The sequence below is a fragment of the Pelobates fuscus genome, chromosome 11 (genome assembly GCF_036172605.1).
Source record: "Pelobates fuscus isolate aPelFus1 chromosome 11, aPelFus1.pri, whole genome shotgun sequence".
Taxonomy (NCBI): Eukaryota; Metazoa; Chordata; class Amphibia; order Anura; family Pelobatidae; genus Pelobates; species Pelobates fuscus.
Genome location: NC_086327.1, coordinates 13,201,894 through 13,223,748, shown reverse-complemented (window position 1 = coordinate 13,223,748; position 21,855 = coordinate 13,201,894). Strand labels below are relative to the sequence as shown.

The window sequence follows — 21,855 nt, the reverse complement described above, 5'->3', positions numbered from 1 at the left end:
TTACACACACAGTAATCCATTATCAGGTGTTACAAACACAGTAATCCATTATCAGGTGTTACACATACAGCAATCCATTATCAGGTGTTACAAACACAGTAATCCATTATCAGGTGTTACACACACAGTAATCCATTATCAGGTGTTACAAACACAGTAATCCATTACTAGGTGACACACACACAGTAATCCATTACCAGGTGATAAACACACACGCACACACAGTAATCCGTTATTAGGTGACACACACACAGAAATCTATTACCAGGTGACCCATGCACACAGTAATCCATTATCAGGTGAAACACACGCACAGTAATCCATTACTAGGTGATAAACACACACGCACACACAGTAATCCGTTACTAGGTGACACACACACAGAAATCTATTACCAGGTGACCCATGCACACAGTAATCCATTACCAGGTGACACACAGGTATCCATTATCAGCTGTACCACAGACACACACACACACACACAGTAATCCATTACCAGGACAGACACACAGTAATCCATTACCAGGACAGACACACAGTAATCCATTACCAGGACAGACACACAGTAATCCATTGCAAGGTGACACATACACAGTAATCCATTATCAGGTGTAACACACACACACAGTAATCCATTACTAGGTGACACAGTAATACATTATCAGGTAATAAACACACACACACTGTAATCTATTACCAGGTGATGCACACACAAATAAACACATACAATACATGCACCCTCATATTGGATGCCACCATAACACACACAAACACCACTGACTAAGCCAGACCCAGCACCAGTTGTTTAGCCACACAGACATGTGGACTGACACAGTGTCAAACCTTCAAATACGCACACACACAGCTCACTGACAAACACACACTCACATTAGAGGTGGGATGACACAACTGGTCTTGTTCTGTAATAACATTATTAGATGGTCCGTATTCTTTTTGAGAGAGTCTGAATGAACCCAGGTATAAACTAAAATAGGTCTATAAAATCCCTCTTATTCAGAGAACTCTGAAGTCAATACATGTTTTCCATTTTAGCTATATTATCCCCCTCCCCCTCCATTTCGTAAATTAATTTACTTATTTTCAAAAGACTGACTATTTTTCTGTGGATTAAATTGTGTTTGTATTCGAGTTCTCTAGTGAAAATAAACAATTAAAATCCAGAATGATTGAATGAAATAATAATACTGGGATTCTTTGTCTCCTGCAGTGTCTAAGGGTTTCGCAATTTGCAGACAGACTAACGATGAAAGCTTTTCCTGGTGTGTGTTGCTGAACAGCTTTCCTGCAAACACCATAATCTGAGTCTGGCGTTAAAGCACTTTCGAGGGGAAAACTGGGCACATTTTCTGCATATGATTTAAAGAATTGTCACCTTAACCCATAATGCCCGACTTACACTTACATTTGTCCAAACATTGGCTTTCAACTTGCAGAGAAACAATTGTATCTATCAAAGGTCCATTCTCCAGTTCAGCATTTAACGAGAATGACTATAAACTGTAGTATCCCTCAGTCCTTCTAAACGTTACAGCAACATTTGTAGTTTAAACTTCATGGCTGCATTCTAACAGAAAGTGACAGTAAGCTCCAGTGTTTAACCCCTTAAGGACCAAACTTCTGGAATAAAAGGGAATCATGACATGTCACACATGTCATGTGTCCTTAAGGGGTCAAGGGTTTATTAATTAAAGCGAGAATTCAAAGTAACACTCCAGAACTCAAAACATTTCAGCTTGCTAACGCGGTTTTTGTGTCTGAATGTCTGCTATTTTTTCATCAGCTTTTTAACCAGTTTTCAATTGAAACCGGCACTTTTATAATTGAGGGCAGAAGCGCCTCCCCGGCTGTCAGTCAGACACTGCTGTCAATAGAGCCACAGAAGTTGCACTGGGCTCAATCACGCCATCCCTTTCCCCTTCAATGAGATGCACTGTAGCTGATGAGATGAGTGAAAAGCCTCTGATTGGATTATTCCTCGGCACAGACGCCAAGTCTGTGTTAGGGAACGATGGGAAGGCTTGCAAGGGCTGCATACAGCAAATCTACAGCTATTGCAAGCTGTTTTTACATCCACCCAAAAAAAAACATGCAGAAAAATATGTTTTCTTTGGAGTTCTATTTACTAAACAGTGGGAAAACTGTTTAGTGGAGTCTTTTTGTTAAAATGTAGGAAAAGTGATACGCTTAATCAAAGTAATATAAATGTTTGGGTTAACAAAATCATGAATAAAAAATCTATTATTTGTCATTGATCTCTTAGCTGTGTGAGATTTTTTGATTCGTATTCAGAATTTCTTACTAGACTCTAATAGAAAACACACTGTCCTCTTAATGATCTAAACGTGTATGTGAGAGTGTTTCTAAAGCTTCCTCAGTCATGGCTTAAACAAAGTTATTTACTAATGGGAGAATTGTCGGGAATTAAAAGCGAGTGTCAAATTTAAGGCAAAAATAGCCGAATTGTTAAATGTATATGAATACACTATACTTAGTTTGGTTAAGTTTGGACGACATTTTAACATTCACTTTCAATTCACCTTGAATTCGCGACAAATCTCACTGTAGTAAATATCAGTTTATGAAAATGAAAGATGTGGAAACTGGCAGACAATCTTAGTTGTCAGCAAAATGGGCAGAAGCAGGTAATTTATGAAGTTCCAGAAATTCTATACCGTAAACAGATAGTAATAGAAAGTGTTTATTTTAATTAATTAAAACCACTAAGGAATGATTTTTTTATTTTTTTTACGTTTCTTTTTTATTGTTTATGCGTCATACCTTAATTGTAAAACCTTACTTTGGGATGTTTAACTGATCCATAAAGGCTTCTACCTCCAATCTCTTCCTAATGAAATCCACCCCCTTGTGGGTATGTGGAAAGTAATATTTATTGCTCTATGAGTCAATAAGCTTTTTAGCAAAAAGATTGAGACCAAGAGAAGTCGTAATTCTCAAAGTGTTCCGAAGATTCAAATGATACAAACCATACACTCTATTTCATCCCATTATAGCGTCCGTAATTTTATGTGGCATCATCAGGGTAGGTAGATTAGAGTTCATAGGTGACCCAGACACATTATTATACTATTTGTGCATACAGATGAATAAATGAAAACAAAAAACTTAGTTTAAACCAAATATGGCAAAGTCAACAAACTCTCTATTCTTCTTATATAACACCCCTCGTCTTTGTAGCCTTGTAATATATTTGGTGTACAGTATCAAATCAGTTTATTAACTCTAACTCTATATAATTAACTTCCTCGTTGCTTGACCTCTCTTAAATTTAACAAATCAGTATTCCCTCTCCCCGATTCCTCGCCATTATCCAAGTGCTCCTTTTTTTATCATTGAAATTACAATATTGCCATTTAATTAAAGAATTGTCAATGCCATATTTCACTGCCATTTATTGGACATTATTTGCCCAATAAATGGAATTAGATTAGCTCATCTAATATTTTCAATGTAAAATATAGGTATTAGTTTCGATATTCAAGTCAATATTTATTAGCTTTGAATAATAAGCCTTTAAAGGGACACTAGAGTCACCCAGACCACTTCAGCTCAATGAAGTGGCCTGGGTGTCAGGTCCCTCTAGGGTTAACCCTGCCTGATGTAAACATAGCAGTTTTTGAGAAACTGCTATGTTTACATCTGGGGTTAAGCCAGCCTCTAGCGGTTGTCTTCCGGACAGCCACTAGAGGCGCATCGGCAATGATTGAGGCATATTATGCCTCAATCACGCAGAGTGTCCATAGGAAAGCATTGAAAAATGCTTTCCTACTGACACTTTGAATGCGCGTTCGGCGATGCCGTGCATGCGCATTCGGCTACGGTGACGTCAGACAAGGATGCTGACGTCAGTGAGGAAGGAGAGGTAAGGGAGCCCGGCGGGGGAAAAGGGTGAGTAGCTGAAAGGCATTCGTTTTTTACTAGTAAACGTTTTTTTCATTTCCTCAAGTTTTACCCAAGACTATTCTTTAAGTTGTCTAAACCTGAGAATGGTTTGCTTCTAGTCCCAAGTTCTTAGATTTTCTTCTAAATTACAAAAAATATAAGCGTGTGCGAAGGTAAGTGTTTTACTGTGCAAATAAGTCCAGTATGTGATCATGCTATTAAAAGGACAAAACAAAACCTACATTTTTGTGCAGCCTGCTCACAACATTGAGAGAGTTATTTTCTTCCTATTTATTTGGAACAGTTTTATTTTTGCTGCTAGTGAGGATAATGGCTCAAGTTGCAGCAGAGCCGAATGTTGCAAAATGTTGCAGGGAAGCTGAATGTCACAAGGAAGGCGAAGATATATATGAACAGGAAATCTTCACAAGCTAATGCTCCATATATCAGCAATGTTACTGCGCTAACAGTATTTCCCGCACATACTTTGATTAATAAAGGCCTGCGCCGCACTATCTTGCTCAGCTGTGGGAGCACCTGACATGCTTACAAATCTCTATCAGCTGCCCCAGATTCCTGTAACCAAAGCTGGCATCAGCCACGCACGGATACGTGCTCAGAGGTCCGGAGAGACCAGGCAATCTCAGGAGAGAAAGGGAGGCAGCTGCACGGCCGGGAGAAGAAAATCAGATGAAATATCATTCACGCCGATTTATCTCTCCTCTGCCCCAAGGAGATAGAGCTGATAGGGAAGAGAAAATAGAAGGGAGGAGACATTTTATTCTCTTTTATTCCTATAGATCTAGGAGATTCACTCAAGAACGCAGAGCCAGGTCTCAGACCTTCTTAGTGAGATGTAGAGGTGTCAATATTTATATGTTTAAGTATTTTTTTTTTGGTTTGAGCTCTTTCTTCGTGTCATGGCAAGTCATAGACTTTGGTTAGATTATCCCTTGTTAATTTATCTGGTCGGTAAATATTCAGCTCTTTAAATAATATTACAATGGGTAGTCAGATACATTGTTACAACAGCAACAAATCTATTAATAAAGAATCTGAAATAATATAGCATCAAATATAGAAATATTTTTACAGTTCTTTAAAGGAACATTATAGTGTCAGGAAACAAACTGTGCAGCACTGACACAGGAAGCACCTCTAATGACCGTCTGAGTAACTGAACACTAGAGGTGTTCCTAAGCAGCAATGTAAACACTGGCTTTTCTCTGAACCACATCATTGGACACTTAGTACTGAAACACCTTATTGGATACTTAGTACCGAAACACCTTATTGGATACTTAGTACCGAAACACCTTATTGGATACTAAGTACTGAAACACATCATTGGACACGTAGTACTGAAACACCTCATTGGATACTTAGTACTGAAACACCTTATTGGATAATTAGTACCGAAACACCTTATTGGATACTTAGTACTGAAACATATCATTGGACACTTAGTACTGAAACATATCATTGGACACTTAGTACCGAAACACCTTATTGGATACTAATTACTGAAACACCTCATTGGACACTTAGTACCGAAACACCTTATTGGATACTTAGTACTGAAACACCCTATTGGAAACTTAGTACTGAAACACAGCATTGGATACTTAGTAACGAAACCCCTCATTGGATACTAAGTACTGAAACACCTTATTGGATACTTAGTACTGAAACACCTCATTGGACACTTAGTACCGAAACACCTTATTGGATACTTAGTACTGAAACACCCTATTGGAAACTTAGTACTGAAACACCTCATTGGATACTTAGTAACGAAACCCCTCATTGGATACTAAGTACTGAAACACCTCATTGGATACTTAGTACTGAAACACCCTATTGGAAACTTAGTACTGAAACACCTCATTGGATACTTAGTAACGAAACCCCTCATTGGATACTAAGTACTAAAACACCTCATTGGATTCTTAGTACTGAAACACCTCATTGGATTCTTAGTACCGAAACACCTTATTGGATACTAAGTACTCAAACACCTCATTGGATACTAAGTACTGAACACCTCATTGGATTCTTAGTACTGAAACACATCATTGGACACTTAGTACTGAAACACATCATTGGATACTTAGTACTGAACACCTCATTGGATACTTAGTACTGAACACCTCATTGGATTCTTAGTACTGAAACACCTTATTGGATAATTAGTACCGAAACACCTTATTGGATACTTAGTACTGAAACATATCATTGGACACTTAGTACCGAAACACCTTATTGGATACTTAGTACTGAAACACCTCATTGGATACTTAGTACTGAAACACCCTATTGGAAACTTAGTACTGAAACACCTCATTGGATACTTAGTAACGAAACCCCTCATTGGATACTAAGTACTGAAACACCTCATTGGATACTTAGTACTGAAACACCTCATTGGATACTTAGTAACAAAACGCCTCATTGGATACTAAGTACTAAAACACCTCATTGGATTCTTAGTACTGAAACACCTCATTGGATTCTGTCAGGATCGGGACAGGGATCCAACACGCAGAGTACAAACAGTAGCCAGATACGTATACCGGACCTTAGAATGGCCGGACTAACGTAAGTAGTACCGTATAGAATGGTCAAAGACAAGCCGAGGTCGAGGGTAACAGAAGACAGGTAAGCGAGAGACAAGCCGAATCAAGGGTAACAGAGATAAGCAGAGTAAGGTAAACAAGCCGGGTCAAAACCAAAAGGGATAATAGAATACACAAGCACTGAGTGACTAGAACAAGCTAGAACCACGACAGGGCAATGAGCTAATGAAGGAAGCTCTGTTAAATACCCTGTTCAGAGCAGTAACCACACCTCCGAGACGTCCTGATTGGTCCTGCAGCAATTGACTGACAGGTCGATCCGGGGGAGTGTCCTGATGATGACTTCCTGCCTAGATGGTGTAAAAGGCAGTCACTCTCTCGCGGCCGGCCTTGCATGACCGGATAGACCGCGGGGAAGGGAGTCATCAGACCGTCTGGATGGTGGAACAGCTAAGTCTCTACCTCTTTTGGAGGTAGAGACCACAGGTACCCTGACAGATTCTTAGTACCGAAACACCTTATTGGATACTAAGTACTCAAACACCTCATTGGATACTAAGTACTGAACACCTCATTGGATTCTTAGTACTGAAACACATCATTGGACACTTAGTACTGAAACACCTTATTGGATACTTAGTACCGAAACACCTTATTGGATACTAAGTACTGAAACACATCATTGGACACTTAGTACTGAAACACCTCATTGGATACTTAGTACTGAAACACCTTATTGGATACTTAGTACCGAAACACCTTATTGGATACTAAGTACTGAAACACATCATTGGACACTTAGTACCGAAACACCTCATTGGATACTTAGTACCAAAACACCTTATTGGATACTTAGTACTGAAACATATCATTGGACACTTAGTACTGAAACACCTCATTGGATACTTAGTACCAAAACACCTTATTGGATACTTAGTACTGAAACATATCATTGGACACTTAGTACTGAAACACCTCATTGGATACTAAGTACTGAAGCACCTAATTGGATACTTAGTACTGAAACACCTCATTGTATACTTAGTAAAGAAACCCCTCATTGGATACTAAGTACTGAAACACCTTATTGGAAACTTAGTACTGAAACACCTCATTGGATACTTAGTAACGAAACCCCTCATTGGATTCTTAGTACTGAAACACATCATTGGACACTTAGTACTGAAACACCTTATTGGATACTTAGTAATGAAACCCCTCATTTGATACTTAGTATCGAAACAGCTCATTAGATACTTAGTACTCAAACACCTCATTGGATACTTAGTATTGAAACACCTCATTGGACACTTAGTACTGAAACACCTTATTGGATACTTAGTACCGAAACACCTTATTGGATACTTAGTACTGAAACACAGCATTGGACACGTAGTACTGAAACACATCATTGGACACTTAGTACTGAAACACCTCATTGGATACTTAGTACTGAAACACCTCATTGGATAGATCAAAATTCTGAAATATATTGGAGGGACAGCTACATGTTTGACACCATTACATTTTCTCTTTAATTTAAAGAGGGTCTTTTCTGGGAATGACACCATTTAATAAAATAGTGAAAATCACTTATACTTTATGTCACCATCACAATATCATTGTTGTAATTTACTATTTTTGCATGATGGTTTATAATGTATGCTATGTTTCAATGACAAAAGAGCAAAACCTATAACGATGACTGCCTGAAAGTCAAGATGGAATCTCTCAGTTCCAGGATTCAGCAGAAAATTGTGTAAATTTCTACATTTAATTTTGTCGGGCCTCAAAAATATATATTTGTTTAAATATAGGAGTAAAAAAACACAATATTAAAAGCTCAGGGAAGTGATTACTCCCCAGTAATTTTAGCCAGGCTTTGATACAAAAGAACTAACCTGTTGAGTTTGACAGAGTATGTAGGTGTAGGTCCTAACAACTATCTTGTAAATGGACAACCGTATTTAAAGATGACCTTAATATCTGGCCTGAATTCCCCTGTTGCAATTAGTCAATACAATCTCTTGATTTGCAAAGAGTCTTGCTGTTGTAAGTAAATAAGTTAATAAATAAATAAACACAACATTCCATGTTTCTCCTTTAAGCTTATAACTTAAACTTACTCTTCGAATGACACAGTTATTTATCTGGCGCAAGAAATTATTCTCTGTTTGCGTTACATAAGTTCAGCGAGAAGCTTCATTATTTATTGGTATTTCATTCTCCTTACAGTTTGCCTCGTAAATGTAAGAAATGAAAGCAAAGTTTGAACATGAAAATCGCAGAAAAAGAAGAGCAAAGCTTTTAACAGGTTGATCGTGGTGCCTTTAACACACCCATCGCCGAAGAAACCCATTTAAAAACATAAAGACGGTACCATGGGAATGGATCTTCTAACAGGAAGGAGTTAACGGTCCAAAAGTGCGACCTGTCCTAAATATTCTGTGTTATTAGAGGCTCTGCTAAGCACAGTTATTGAAAGTGAGGCTTGACCTATTTAAAGTGATTTTAGCAACAAAAGTCACTGTTAAAAGAATAACTGTGAGCTGACGATGACTCGCTGTTTCTTGGCTTCTTGTCAAACCTCATCAGTTAACAGAATAAAGTCACTCTATACACACAGATTGAAAAAAGAACCCACAGGTTATGTTTTGCTTCCAACACATCAAGGAAAATGAATCTAATATTTTACAAGTCAGAGAATAAAAAGCATTGAACAATAAAAATGGCCACCAGAAACTGTCTTCTCAGTTCCCCCGGCATCTCTTTTTTATTTATTAATATTGTATTATGTATTATTAATAGAATTTTAACGAATGTTTTAGCACATAGCATGGTAATTTTGGCACAATTGCGGGACTTGTAATATTTTGCATAGACAATCAAAGGTGATCCACCATCCTTGTGCGAGGTGGCCATTTGGTGAAGTAGAAGCTATGCACCTACCTGTAGGACTCCCTCGAGGACCCATCATCATTTTTTCTTCACCTCCTGGCCCTCTATCTTCCAAGTGTGATGTTGTGCAAGACTAAGGTCTATGAAGAATCGTGCAAGATCATGGGATCTTCAAAAGGCGAATTTATGTAATGCATGATTACATGCCTGTTTCCTACAGCTGTCCCTAGCAATGAGAAAATTTGACAGGAGAAGTCTTGCCAATCTCAGCCTTACCCATGTGACAAAGTAGTCACTACTTTGCTCTATGATATCTTTTTAACATTAACTTAAACATTTAAACATTTCCTCCACTTTGAATAACAACAAGTGCAGTGGAAGATGGATGCATACAGGGGATATGAGTGCTTTGTTTTCCAGAGGAGAAGGAGGAGAAGGAGGAGGAGAAGGAGGAGAAGGAGGAGAAGAAGGAGACGAAGGACTATCTAGGCTACTTGCATAGTGGAAGGATACAGTTACAAGTAGGGAGTTATTCATAAATAAGGTACCTGAAAGGACTTACAACAATGTCCACCCCTAGCTGTTACCCATTATACTTAGTTTCAGGATTATCCTGCAAAAAAGCCATCACATCCCCTGCCTGCATCCATCTTCCACTGCTTCATTCAGTTTCTTTTAGTTTCTTTTGTGCCTGGCACTTTACAATAATTGTACCATTGACAGAGACCTTCCTGTCCTAGGTGGGGATCATACTACCAACACTAATACATTTGAGTAGATTTTGCTGCTCAAGAAAGTGTGAGTATGGTCTTTTTTATTATTGTTTTCACTTTCTAATAATACAGAGAACATTATTTGGCTTTTGTTCTCTCTATTACATGTTTTGTCAATATTGAGAACTACAGAATAAAGTCAACAAATATCTACAGTTGGGGATTATAACACCATTCACATGATACACTTAACTTGTAATGAAAGCTCCTTCATTGTGGGTGTGTAACATATAATTTTCATACTCTGTTAACAGTGTTACAGTATTACACAATTGGTTCTTTTACTTCTGAGAAATGTATCATCACATGCACTGTTGGTCATTGTTGACTGTCACCTATTAAAAATAAATATCCATCACTAGATCCCTCTTACTGCATGCTATTTAGATCAGTGCTAATTTGAAGCTCTTGTAAATGTGAGTGGGCATTCACAAACCGTATGCAATCTGTATGCCCCCTGTTTTTGAAATAAATACTATTGTTTTTCATTCTTGTTCTTTTTGTATATACCTTAGAAGTGAAACCAAGATATGTTAGAAGCAATTACACTGGACACTGAAAATTGTGGACTTTATTTGGTTGGACTTTTTTCATAATTTCCATTTATTTGTTGTATTTTGGCACAACCTATGTTTTCTTTTCTGGTCCATATATAACCACATGTAACTATACCTACCAATATCAAGTATGAATCTTCTACCCTTTCCTAACCACAGCCTCATGCTTCCTTTCTACTAACACTGAATAACCTTGGAACCCATATTGACCTGAATATACTATTTTTGGAACGTTTATTAAATATTCAAAAATATATATTCTATACATATATTCAATATGTAAAATATATATTTTTTTCAAAATATTAAATCATTTTAAAAGTTTAGCCAAAAATATTAAATTATGTACAAAGCTTGATCGAAAATATTAAATTAGGTCCATTGTAATATCTATCAGTCATGTTATGGTCATTAGCATTCAAGATATTTTATAGATATAAACCTGATCTACCATAATTTTGAAGCCACTTCTTAGTCTCATCCATACACAATCTACATCTTTATCCATTTTTATTTTCCTCAATAAACTAAATAAAAAATGTAAGCATCAACTTCTTAAAACTAAAAATAACTTGCATAACCCTTTTAGATGTAATGGTTTGTTTTAAATTTATATTAAAAAATATCAACTGTTATCCCAGTCTAGTTCAAACCAGGCACATCCAAGGCACACATAGCATTGGAAGAGGATACCTTGTTACACATACTATGTTCAATAATAGGAAGGAAAGAGAGAGAGCTTCTAACAATGAATGCCATTGCTGTGTTTGATAGGTAATATGGGGCTGCTGTGTTTGGGAGGGGACATGGAGCAAAATAACAGCTTAGATTTCTAACAGCTTACATTTAAAAAAACAACAACTCAATTTTTCAGTAAATACAGTTTACTCCCACCTCCCTTTTTCTTACATATGGACCTGGCAGCAGGGGGAGCCCCAGGGAGGAATTATTTTCCCTGTGTTTAATGGATTAAGTATTCGGTTTACATCCCTCTCTGGTGTAGACCATGTGCACTGGGCCCATGGTAACCCACGGCAAAGCTCTGCTAAATATTGGCTGGTGTTTTTGAAAGCCCCTCATATCAAAACATTGGACAGCTGCAGAGCTCCCACTTTGGGCCGGTGCTCAGGCAGTGCCAGCCTTATAGGGGCTGCTGGGGAGATTCCTTGATCTCCTCTGTCTGCCTCAGCCTATGGCCATTGCAGTCCACCATGCATTTGTCCAGTTTGCCCAATGGTCAGTGCAGGCTTGATCATACGAAGTGACAGTTCCACTGCCCAAATAAAAATAATGTTTAGTAGATATACCACAAACTAAAACATGCATGCTTTTAATTATGCATTTCTTAATTGAGGTGTATCTAAAAACAACTCGTGCAGTTCATTTGTCTGCAGTCTTTGCAAGCTCTCCCCTTCCAAACCCACCAAGACTTCCATTGGCAGTCCAATCACAGACTTCCCAATGCAACTCAATGAGAAGTCATGGCAAGGCAGGTGCTCTGGACAAATGCTGCCTTCACTGAGCTAAACAAACCAGGAAGTAGTAGGACCTGTTGTTTGTTTGAAATTCAGAGGGTTTAACCAGGTTCATTAATAAAAGTGACGTTTTCTACTGAAATCTGTACTTTTTGTAAAATAAAAAAGGACACACTCTTCACTAGTGATGTCCCGAACGGTTTGCTGGCGAATAGTTCCTGGCGAACATCGCGTGTTCGCGTTCGCGACGGACGGCAAACATATGCGATGTTCGGTCCGCCCCCTATTCATCATCATTGAGTAAATTTTGACCCTGTACCTCACAGTCAGCAGACACATTCCAGCCAATCAGTAGCAGACCCTCCCTCCCAGACCCTCCCACCTCCTGGACAGCATCCATTTTAGATTAATTCGGAAGCTGCATACATTTTTTATTTTATTTTTATTTTTTATTATTTTATTTATTTATTTATTTTAATTCTTTATTTTTGTAGTGCATGGAGGTATAACAAATGAGCATGTTGTACCCCAACGGCATTCCTCATGCTTTTCAAGTAACAATTGTAACAATAGGGTATATGTTAATACGTGCACTTTTTATATGTTACATTTTTATAAGGTTTGTCAGTCAGATTCAACAACTTGGTAGTGTTTAGACAGGCTTAGACAATTTAAGAACATCTTTGAATTTAAACAGGCTTAAGCTTACGTCATAGTGAATACGTTATATTAAGCAGTGCGTGAGTATATAAATCTACATTTAGATAATTTAAGAACATCTTTGAATTTAAAGCGGCACTGTCATGCCGAATCCCGTTTTTTTTTTTTTTAACCCCCTTCCCGCCTCCACTACATCCAATTGACCCCTTAGTCACCCCCAATTGCCCCTAAGCCCCCCAGATTACCTATTTATTAATCTGTATTTTCTGCCCCGATCTATATTCAGGGCGCCACCATCTTTGAAGTCCCTGTGGCCTTCCCCCGCCCTGCAGAGCTCAATCTGTGCGGAGCCCTCCATAGGTGAAGATGGATTAATTTTTTTTGCGCTCGGGTTTTTTATTTTATTTTTAAGTTCGACGGGTATGATGGCTTTTTATTTGCCCTTTTTTGGGGCTGAAAAATTAGATTTTAGAAAAAAGAAGACGGCAAATGGCCAATGATGAATTTTACTTTACAGGGTAGTAATTTTATTCCCCTCTCACTATTTTTTAGGGTGAGGGGGGTAGGTAGAGGCTTTTTTATTTGGGTGGGGGGGGGGGTGACTAGGGGCTTGGGGCCCCTAGTCACCTTTGATGGGGGGGATTTTCATTTAGGGCCCCCACATGCCGCTCAGGGGTGGGGGCCAGGGGGGATAGTAGGTCCCCCCTTATTGTTTTTTAGGGCCCCAACCCACCGCGCAGGGGTGGGGGCCAGGGTGGAGGACAGTAGGTCCCCCCTTATTGTAACTTAGGGCCCCCACCCACCCCACTGTATATAGAGAGGAGCCATGTTTACACTGTATATAGAGGGGAGCCATGTTACTCTGTATCTAGAGGGGAGCCATGTTACACTGTATATAGAGGGAGCCATGTTACTCTGTATATAGAGAGGAGCCATGTTTACACTGTATATAGAGGGAGCCATGTTACTCTGTATATAGAGAGGAGCCATGTTTACACTGTATATAGAGGGAGCCATGTTACTCTGTATATAGAGAGGAGCCATGTTTACACTGTATATAGAGGGAGCCATGTTACTCTGTATATAGAGAGGAGCCATGTTTACACTGTATATAGAGGGAGCCATGTTACTCTGTATATAGAGAGGAGCCATGTTTACACTGTATATAGAGGGAAGCCATGTTACTCTGTATATATAGGGGAGCCATGTTACACTGTATATAGAGGGGAGCCATGTTACTCTGTATATAGAGAGGAGCCATGTTTACACTGTATATAGAGGGGAGCCCTGTTACTCTGTATATAGAGGGAGCCATGTTTACTCCGTATATAGAGGGAGCCATGTTACTCTGTATATAGAGAGGAGCCATGTTTACACTGTATATAGAGGGGAGCCCTGTTACTCTGTATATAGAGGGCGCCATGTTTACTCCGTATATAGAGGGAGCCATGTTACTATCTGAGGTGGTTAACTATGATTGACCCTGGCATGTTTGTTAGTCTGGCCTGCATGCTTGTCTGGCATGAATAAAAGTAGCATGTTTCAACTATATTAGTAGTTAGACTAGTTTGAAGATGGAAGACATCCTAGTATGAATCGTGATCAACCGCTCTCAGAGACTATGCATTGCGACATGTATATGATGTGGAAAGGTTAACTGTTATGACTGTCTATAGACGAAGTGGCTTTAGCTGCACCTTAATGATCACCAGTCTGTGGGTGCTGTATCTCTGCGACTGCTATTCAGGAGCCCTAGATTGCTGGGTATTGTTGCCAATGCTATTCAGGAGCCATAGATAGCCGGGTATTGTTTGCCAATGCTATTCGGTGGGTGAGTCCTGTAGCCTCCTGGAGCCATGTTTACACTGTATATAGAGGGAGCCGTATAACGGGGAGTTTGGTCTGTCACTGTGAAGCGTGCGTAACCCTTACACTACCTGATCGATACAACATCATACCTGATGTTTTAAAGCACGTTATTCCGAACAATTTAGGAATGTTAGGTGATTTATGCCCTTTATGGATTAAAACCAGACTCTGCATCAACTGTGTAATTTTCCATGGGAGTTTTGCCATGGATACCCCTCCGGCATGCCACAGTCCAGGTGTTAGTCCCCTTAAAACAACTTTCTCATCACTATTGTGGCCAGAAAGAGTCCCTGTGGGTTTTAAAATTCGCCTGCCTATTGAAGTCTATGGCGGTTCGCCGGGTTCGCCAGTTCGCGAACTTTTGCGGAAGTTCGCGTTCGCCGTTCGCGAACGGAAAATTTCATGTTCGCGACATCACTACTCTTCACACATAAAGCATTTCAGCAAGTAAAAATACTTTAGTATTCCAGTGTATTCCAAAAGCCTTCTTTATGGTAACTAGATTTTTTCCAATTTTGCTCTCGTTTAATTTTTACAATCTTACGATTCTCTACCCGCTGATAAATTTAATACAATACACCACAAAACTCATCGTAGCAATTTTTGGTTTTCAGAATGTATAAGTGAACACATTTACATTTTGACTGTAAACTTACTTCGATTGTTTAGTGTTTAGAAGTTGTGAAATAATTCTTCGATCGTCATGATGCGTGTGTCGGCAATCAGTTCTTTACATTTCCTGGAATATTTAATAGAGATGAAAGAAATTAGTGCCATTTGAGATAGCATCTGTCGGAAAACATTGTCAGATAATGTACATCAAACTAGTGCTGTGTATACACACAAGACGTAACCAATCAAATCAAAGGTGTTCGGTTTAATAATTTTCCACTTGTCTTTTGTGCACTTTTATGTGCTTTGAAGTCAATTTAATTTCTGTAGATGATAAACCGTGTGTAGAAGGGCATTTGTAAATAAGGTTATTTTAATGTACTTTGGTGTCAAAACAATTAACAGTAAGGAGTGTTAATAGAGGTATTTGAATTGTATCACTGAATATTTTTAACAAAAGGCCAGTGAAGTTTTGGCCTATTGGTAAATTGATGGTTTATGTGTATAGGAGTTATTCCTGCTATGACACATATACATGAATAAAATCCAACATTTTATTTAACATCCAACGAGATGGAGCGCCCACATGTCTACTTGTAAGACAACTTTTAATGTATTAGTGACGTAGTACAAATTTAGCTTTGGTGTCTGCTTATCGACGTCCTGAGGGACAAACATTATAAGAAGTGTTTTCAGAGTGTGAGTGTTACAAGCAGAAACAAAAAAGCTACACATCCAATAAACCTACAAAAAGGGACTACCGTATATACTCGAGTATAAGCCGACCCCAATATAAGCCGAGGCCCCTAATTTTACCCCAAAAAACTGGGAAAACGTATTGACTTGAGTATAAGACTAGGGTGGGAAATGCAGCAGCTGCTGGTAAATTTCTAAATAAAATTAGATCCTTAAAAAATTATATTAATTGAATATTTATTTACAGTGTGTGTATATAATGAATGCAGTGTGTGTATGAGAATGCAGAGTGTGTGTATGAGAATGCAGTGTGTGTGTGTGAGAATGCAGTGTGTGTGTATGAATGCAGTGTGTGTGTATGAGAATGCAGTGTGTGTGTATGAGAATGCAGTGTGTGTATGAGAATGCAGTGTGTATGAGTGCAGTGTGTGTATGAGTGCAGTGTGTATATGAATGCAGTGTGTGTATATGAATGCAGTGTGTGTGTATGAGAATGCTGTGTGTATGAGTGCAGTGTGTGTGTATGAGAATGCTGTGTATGAGTGCAGTGTGTGTATGAGTGCAGTGTGTGTATGAGTGCAGTGTGTGTATGAGTGCAGTGTGTGTGTATGAATGCTGTGTGTATGAGTGCAGTGTGTGTGTATGAATGCAGTGTGTGTGTGTATGAATGCAGTGTGTGTATGTGTGTGTGTAATGCAGAGTGTGATGCAGAGCCTTGGTGGGGGGTGGGCATTTTTATTTTTTATTATTTTTTTTTGTTTCATTAAATTTTTTTATTATTATTATTATTTTATTTTATTATAATTTTTTATTTAATTATAATTTTTATTTTATTATTTTTATTTTTTTTATTATTATTGCTATATATAAATTTTTTCGTCCCCCCTCCCTGCTTGCTAGCTGGCCAGGGAGGGGGGCTCTCCTTCCCTGGTGGTCCAGTGGATGGGCACTGTGTAGGAGGGGGCTGTGGGGGCTGCAGAGAGATGTTACTTACCTTTCCTGCAGCTCCCGTCAGCTCTCTCCTCCTCCGCCGGTCCGTTCAGCACCTCGGTCAGCTCCCAGTGTAAATGGCTCTCGCGAGATTTACACTGTGAGCTGACAGAAGAGCTGAACGGACCGGTGGAGGAGGAGAGAGCTGACAGGAGCTGCAGGAAAGGTAAGTAACATCTCTCTGCAGCCCCCACAGCCCCTGTCTGTATTATGGCAATGCAAATTGCCATAATACAGACTATTGACTCGAGTATAAGCCGAGTTGGGGTTTTTCAGCACAAAAAATGTGCTGAAAAACTCGGCTTATACTCGAGTATATACGGTAATTTTAACACAATTAAATTAGCTCAGGACCTTCCAAATCCGAGATATTGTGATGTGGAAGCAGAATGTCTGTCTATCTGGTAGATGTAGCAGTGGAGGTCAATGGTAGATCCCCAGCTGCTATGGCACTACAGATACCATAATTCACTGCCAGCTGTAAGGCTGTCAATCATGGAGGACATTAAAGTCTAGTTGGGAACTCTTGTCCAACCCTGATCCTTGGGTTATGTGGCTGAAATGCACCAATCTCACTGTTATTTTTTTTAGTTATTTTTTTCTAGTAATTTGAGCAACACTGAGCGCTTTATTCCTTTGTTTTGTTAATTTATAAAGGACCATGAATTCTAGTCATAGATAAAGCAATGCAATATCACACTATGACTGCAACAATCCTAGCTCTCTCATGGATCATAATGTTACCAAGTTATGCATCCCATACATCTTCATAAGGGGTCCCAACATCATGGGTCTCAAGGCAAACCAACTATTCAAAATGTAAGTGTTTCCCAATCCGGCTCCAATGATAGCAGAAGCCAAAATACAGAATACAAAATGTTCTCTTGACTGCCTAATATCTAAATGTAGTTCCATATGGAGAAAATACACAACTAATATATTTCCTGTGCTATAGGTAATTGCATAGGACAGAACACACTCACAGATCTGGAACCAAGTGGCAAATGAATATTTCTGTAGCACAGTTTAGTTACTAAATGACCACCTGTGAAAGCCCCAGATGCTAGCGTTGAAGAGGTACGCAGATGCTGCTTGTTGGCTAAGTGCTGATATGTAAAGAGAGACACAGACGTATATAAGAACAGAAACTACATGAACTCTGAATTGTTCAAAGAAAAGATTGTGTGGCAGCATAGTCATCACACTGTCACACTAAGCTTGATTAATGGGTCTCTATCCTCTTGGAAAAAAGTCCATATGTGACTAACGTTGATGTTTAATGTCTGCAATAATAGACCTCTCATTACCAAATCAAATGCATATTTTATAGCAAGAAAAGGAGAGATAGAGCATTATTAACAGAGAGTGTTAAACCAAAAAAACAGAGTGTCAGGGAGAAATGTGAATTCATGGCAATTCAAATTAAATATAAATTTCAGGTCTAAAGGAACCATTTTCAAAGTCAACTATGTTTTCAGATGAGCTAATTTGGCCTACAATTTAAAATTCACTTTGAATTCCTGACAATTTATACTTTAGTGAATGTAAGTGAGGAGAGAGTGTGAGTGTAATCTAAACGTTGTGGTGCTGGGTGAGGAGTTACATTTTACGTTTTGTTTAGCCAAACCTGGACATTCCGCTGGGAGTCGAACTGAGGTCAGGGTGTCTTGTTAACCGGCGTCTTGCTTGTAAAGCTGTAGCTCATCTCCTGTCCGTTTACAAACTTTAATAAAAGAAGCTGAGTCATAAAGCTTGACTGTATCCCTGGATTAACAGGTAATCAAGCCACCTTCCAACTCTAGATCACTCCGGGCTTGTTAAGCCCCATTCCAGTCGTGGTCCCTTATTTATCTGTCTTAGTGACTTCTGAGTCTTTTCAGTCTTCACATGTTTCAGTACTTATTGGAACTTTAGCAGCTTGTCTGAGTATTATCTCTTTGTTGATGTCTAGTCCCTGTCATGTCTTTGTCAGGATAAGCCCTATTCGTCATTCTTGTCTGTCTGTTTAGTTCTCTGTCTGCTGCATGGCCTGTGTCATGTTATATTAGCTCCTTTTCTCTGACTGACTTCTTGTTACCTTACTTATCCTTTTTCTCTTTCGCTACACAGATTTCTTTTACATAGGTATTTAAACGTGTTTAGCCCATGATACACAATAACCCATGATACACAATTACTCCTATGCTGTAAATACTGTATGACTGTATGACAACTTTGTTTAGTTTTTGCTCAATGTATTTGGACATGGAGGATGGAAGGGTCATGGTGCTCATACCAGGATTGGAACCATTGGCCAATAAATCTTCTAATAGCCACGGGTATTAGTGTGTCTCTGAAAATGGAAACTGTGAGAGTAATATAAGATTCATAACGATACCACAGATCACAGGACATCATCTAGAGTTCCATTAGCTTTAAAGGGATTCATTTACAATTATAATGCCTTCATAAAACAGGGCTTTATCAAAGTCAGCCATTGTTACTGAGACTCTACCTTGCAGCAGCCTTCATTAAAAAGCAACTATGTAACAGTATTGTCTGTGATGATGTCGAAGTCAATATACTACCAGGACGCAAAAACTAAACCTAGGGCAAATAGTGTAAGAAACATGCTACTGGCACTTAGAATGGCCGGTTTTAACATTAAGTACAGATAAGCAGTCTGGAAACAGAGGGTCATACCAAGGTCAAAGCACAGAAATAAACAGAATCGGAGAACAATCCAAGGTCGAGGATAATAGGAGTCTATGAAATGATAAGCAGGCCAAGTTGGCAGCCAGAAGAAGTATCAGATATCATAGACAACAACATACTGAACAACAAACAATGGATTGGTCTTAAGTCCCCAATAGTACCATTTAGTTTTCAGTGGTCTGTGGCACACAGTGTCTATTTGTGTCCAGCAGTCTCCTGAAGTGGCAAAAGCCACAACACATGGTACCATTTGCAATGATGGTGCTGGGGTAAGTTTAGGGTTAGGGTGGGAAGTTAGTGTTTAGGATTTAGGTAAATTCTGGGCTAGGGTAAGGTTTTGTGGGAAAAAGAGTTGTGGATTGCAGGGCTTTTAAGGGTAAGGGTAACCCTAACTCTCTCTCTCTCTCTCTCTCTCTCTCTCTCTCTATCTATATCTATATATATATATAAATATGTATATATATGTATGTAAAAGCATATTTGATATAACAGTGCAGTATATTCATTGACTGCGTCATGATATATAGTTACTGTGACGGTACAATCCGTTACTCCATCAAGCATTCCCTTCTTCCCATAAAATAATATTCCCAATAATCCACAGGAATAAATATCGCCGGTATCACCAAATAATCCACACATGAGACTCTGGCCCCCCATTCCAAATATACACACACACATATATATATAGCGATTATCACTATACATATGTGCACGCTGTCTTGTGCAGTGGCGGATGTAGCACAAAGGGGTCCTATCGGGTGGTCCATGCACTTAGGGCCACCCAATAGACATATGTACTAATGGGCTCAATCAGAGCTGTGGATTTCTAATAGCGCGAACGGGATTCTTTAAAGATCCTGGCAGTGCTGGGAGGAAGTCAACGTCGGCCATTTCCTCCCAGGTAACACCCATGCAGGAGGGAGGAGGCACAGGGAAGGGGGAGCCAGAGAGCAGGGGAGAGCCAGACCTTGACTCTAACAGCCAGCAATGGCCACCCTCCTTCACCCAAAAGGTAAGAAACAGGAGGGTGGCTAAAAAATGACCAACATGTGTGTGTCTGTGTATGAATCTGTGTGTACCTGAGTGTATGTGTGTATATATGTGTGTATATGAATGTGTGTACATATGTGTGTATCTGTATGCCATTGTGTACCTGAATGTATGTGTATATGTATCTGTGTGTGTGTGTCTGTGTGCATATGCCAGTATGTGTATCTGCGTGCCTGTATTTTGTGTCAGTGTGCACTTGAGTGTATGTGTGTGTATGTCAGTGTGTCTGTCTGTGTGTGCAACTATGTGTCAGTGTGTGTCTCTATGAGTGTAACTGTGTGCCTGTGTATTTGCATATATGTAAGTGTGTGTGTCTGTGTATCTGAATGTAGATCAGTGTGAGTGCGTGTATGTGTACCAGTGTGTGTAGCAGTGTATACACTACACACAAATGCACACCTGCATCCAAACACCAACATTCACATAGACATACTCCATACAAAAGCATGCTTACGTTAAAACACACAAACACTGCTCAGTGCTAACTATCCCTGCAAAGAAAGACAAATTGTAGATCCCCAGCTGGCAAAGCATTCTGGGACTTGTAAGATAGATAGAGATCTACATTTCGACCACTTTACATACACTGCATCCATTACACAAACCCATACACTGCATTCAATGCATAAACACACTGCATCCTTATGGGCTGACTCGGGGGTGGGTACTCTGTGTGAATGTAGGATTGGGCCCTATCAGCGAATTTGGGGGTGGGACCTGGAAGCCCAGATCTGCTATGTCAGGGGCCCAAAAGTTTCTGATGGCAGCTCTGAATGTGAGTTCGGTGGAGAGACTGGGGAACATGACTGTATGATTTCCTGGATTTCCCAACCATGGTAACGTGCATAAGTGGAAGGAGAGGCCAATAGAACATCAGTAGAGGCTGTAAACTGAGTAATGTGAGATCAATGTAGGAATAGTGGCCAACATCATCTCCTTGAGGTCCAAACTACTGTGAATCAATGGAATGATTGGCCAGAATGACAGCATGACTCCCTAAAGCAGGGTTAGGCAACCTTTGGCCCTCCAGATGTTGTGGACTAAATCTCTCATAAAGCTCTTACATTTATGATGCTGGCAA

At 39.3% G+C, this 21,855-nt stretch overlaps 1 protein-coding gene across 3 annotated transcripts in view; it reads right to left on the bottom strand.

Moving 5' to 3' along the window:
- The window catches only part of LRRC4B (leucine rich repeat containing 4B), a 316,729-nt gene that overhangs the window by 168,765 nt on the left and 126,109 nt on the right, over window positions 1-21,855 (bottom strand). For all 3 annotated transcript variants that reach the window (XM_063437073.1, XM_063437076.1, XM_063437075.1), the window contains one exon: window positions 15,386-15,468. The gene's annotated coding sequence lies outside the window, so the exon portion shown is untranslated. The remainder of the gene's footprint in view (window positions 1-15,385; window positions 15,469-21,855) is intronic.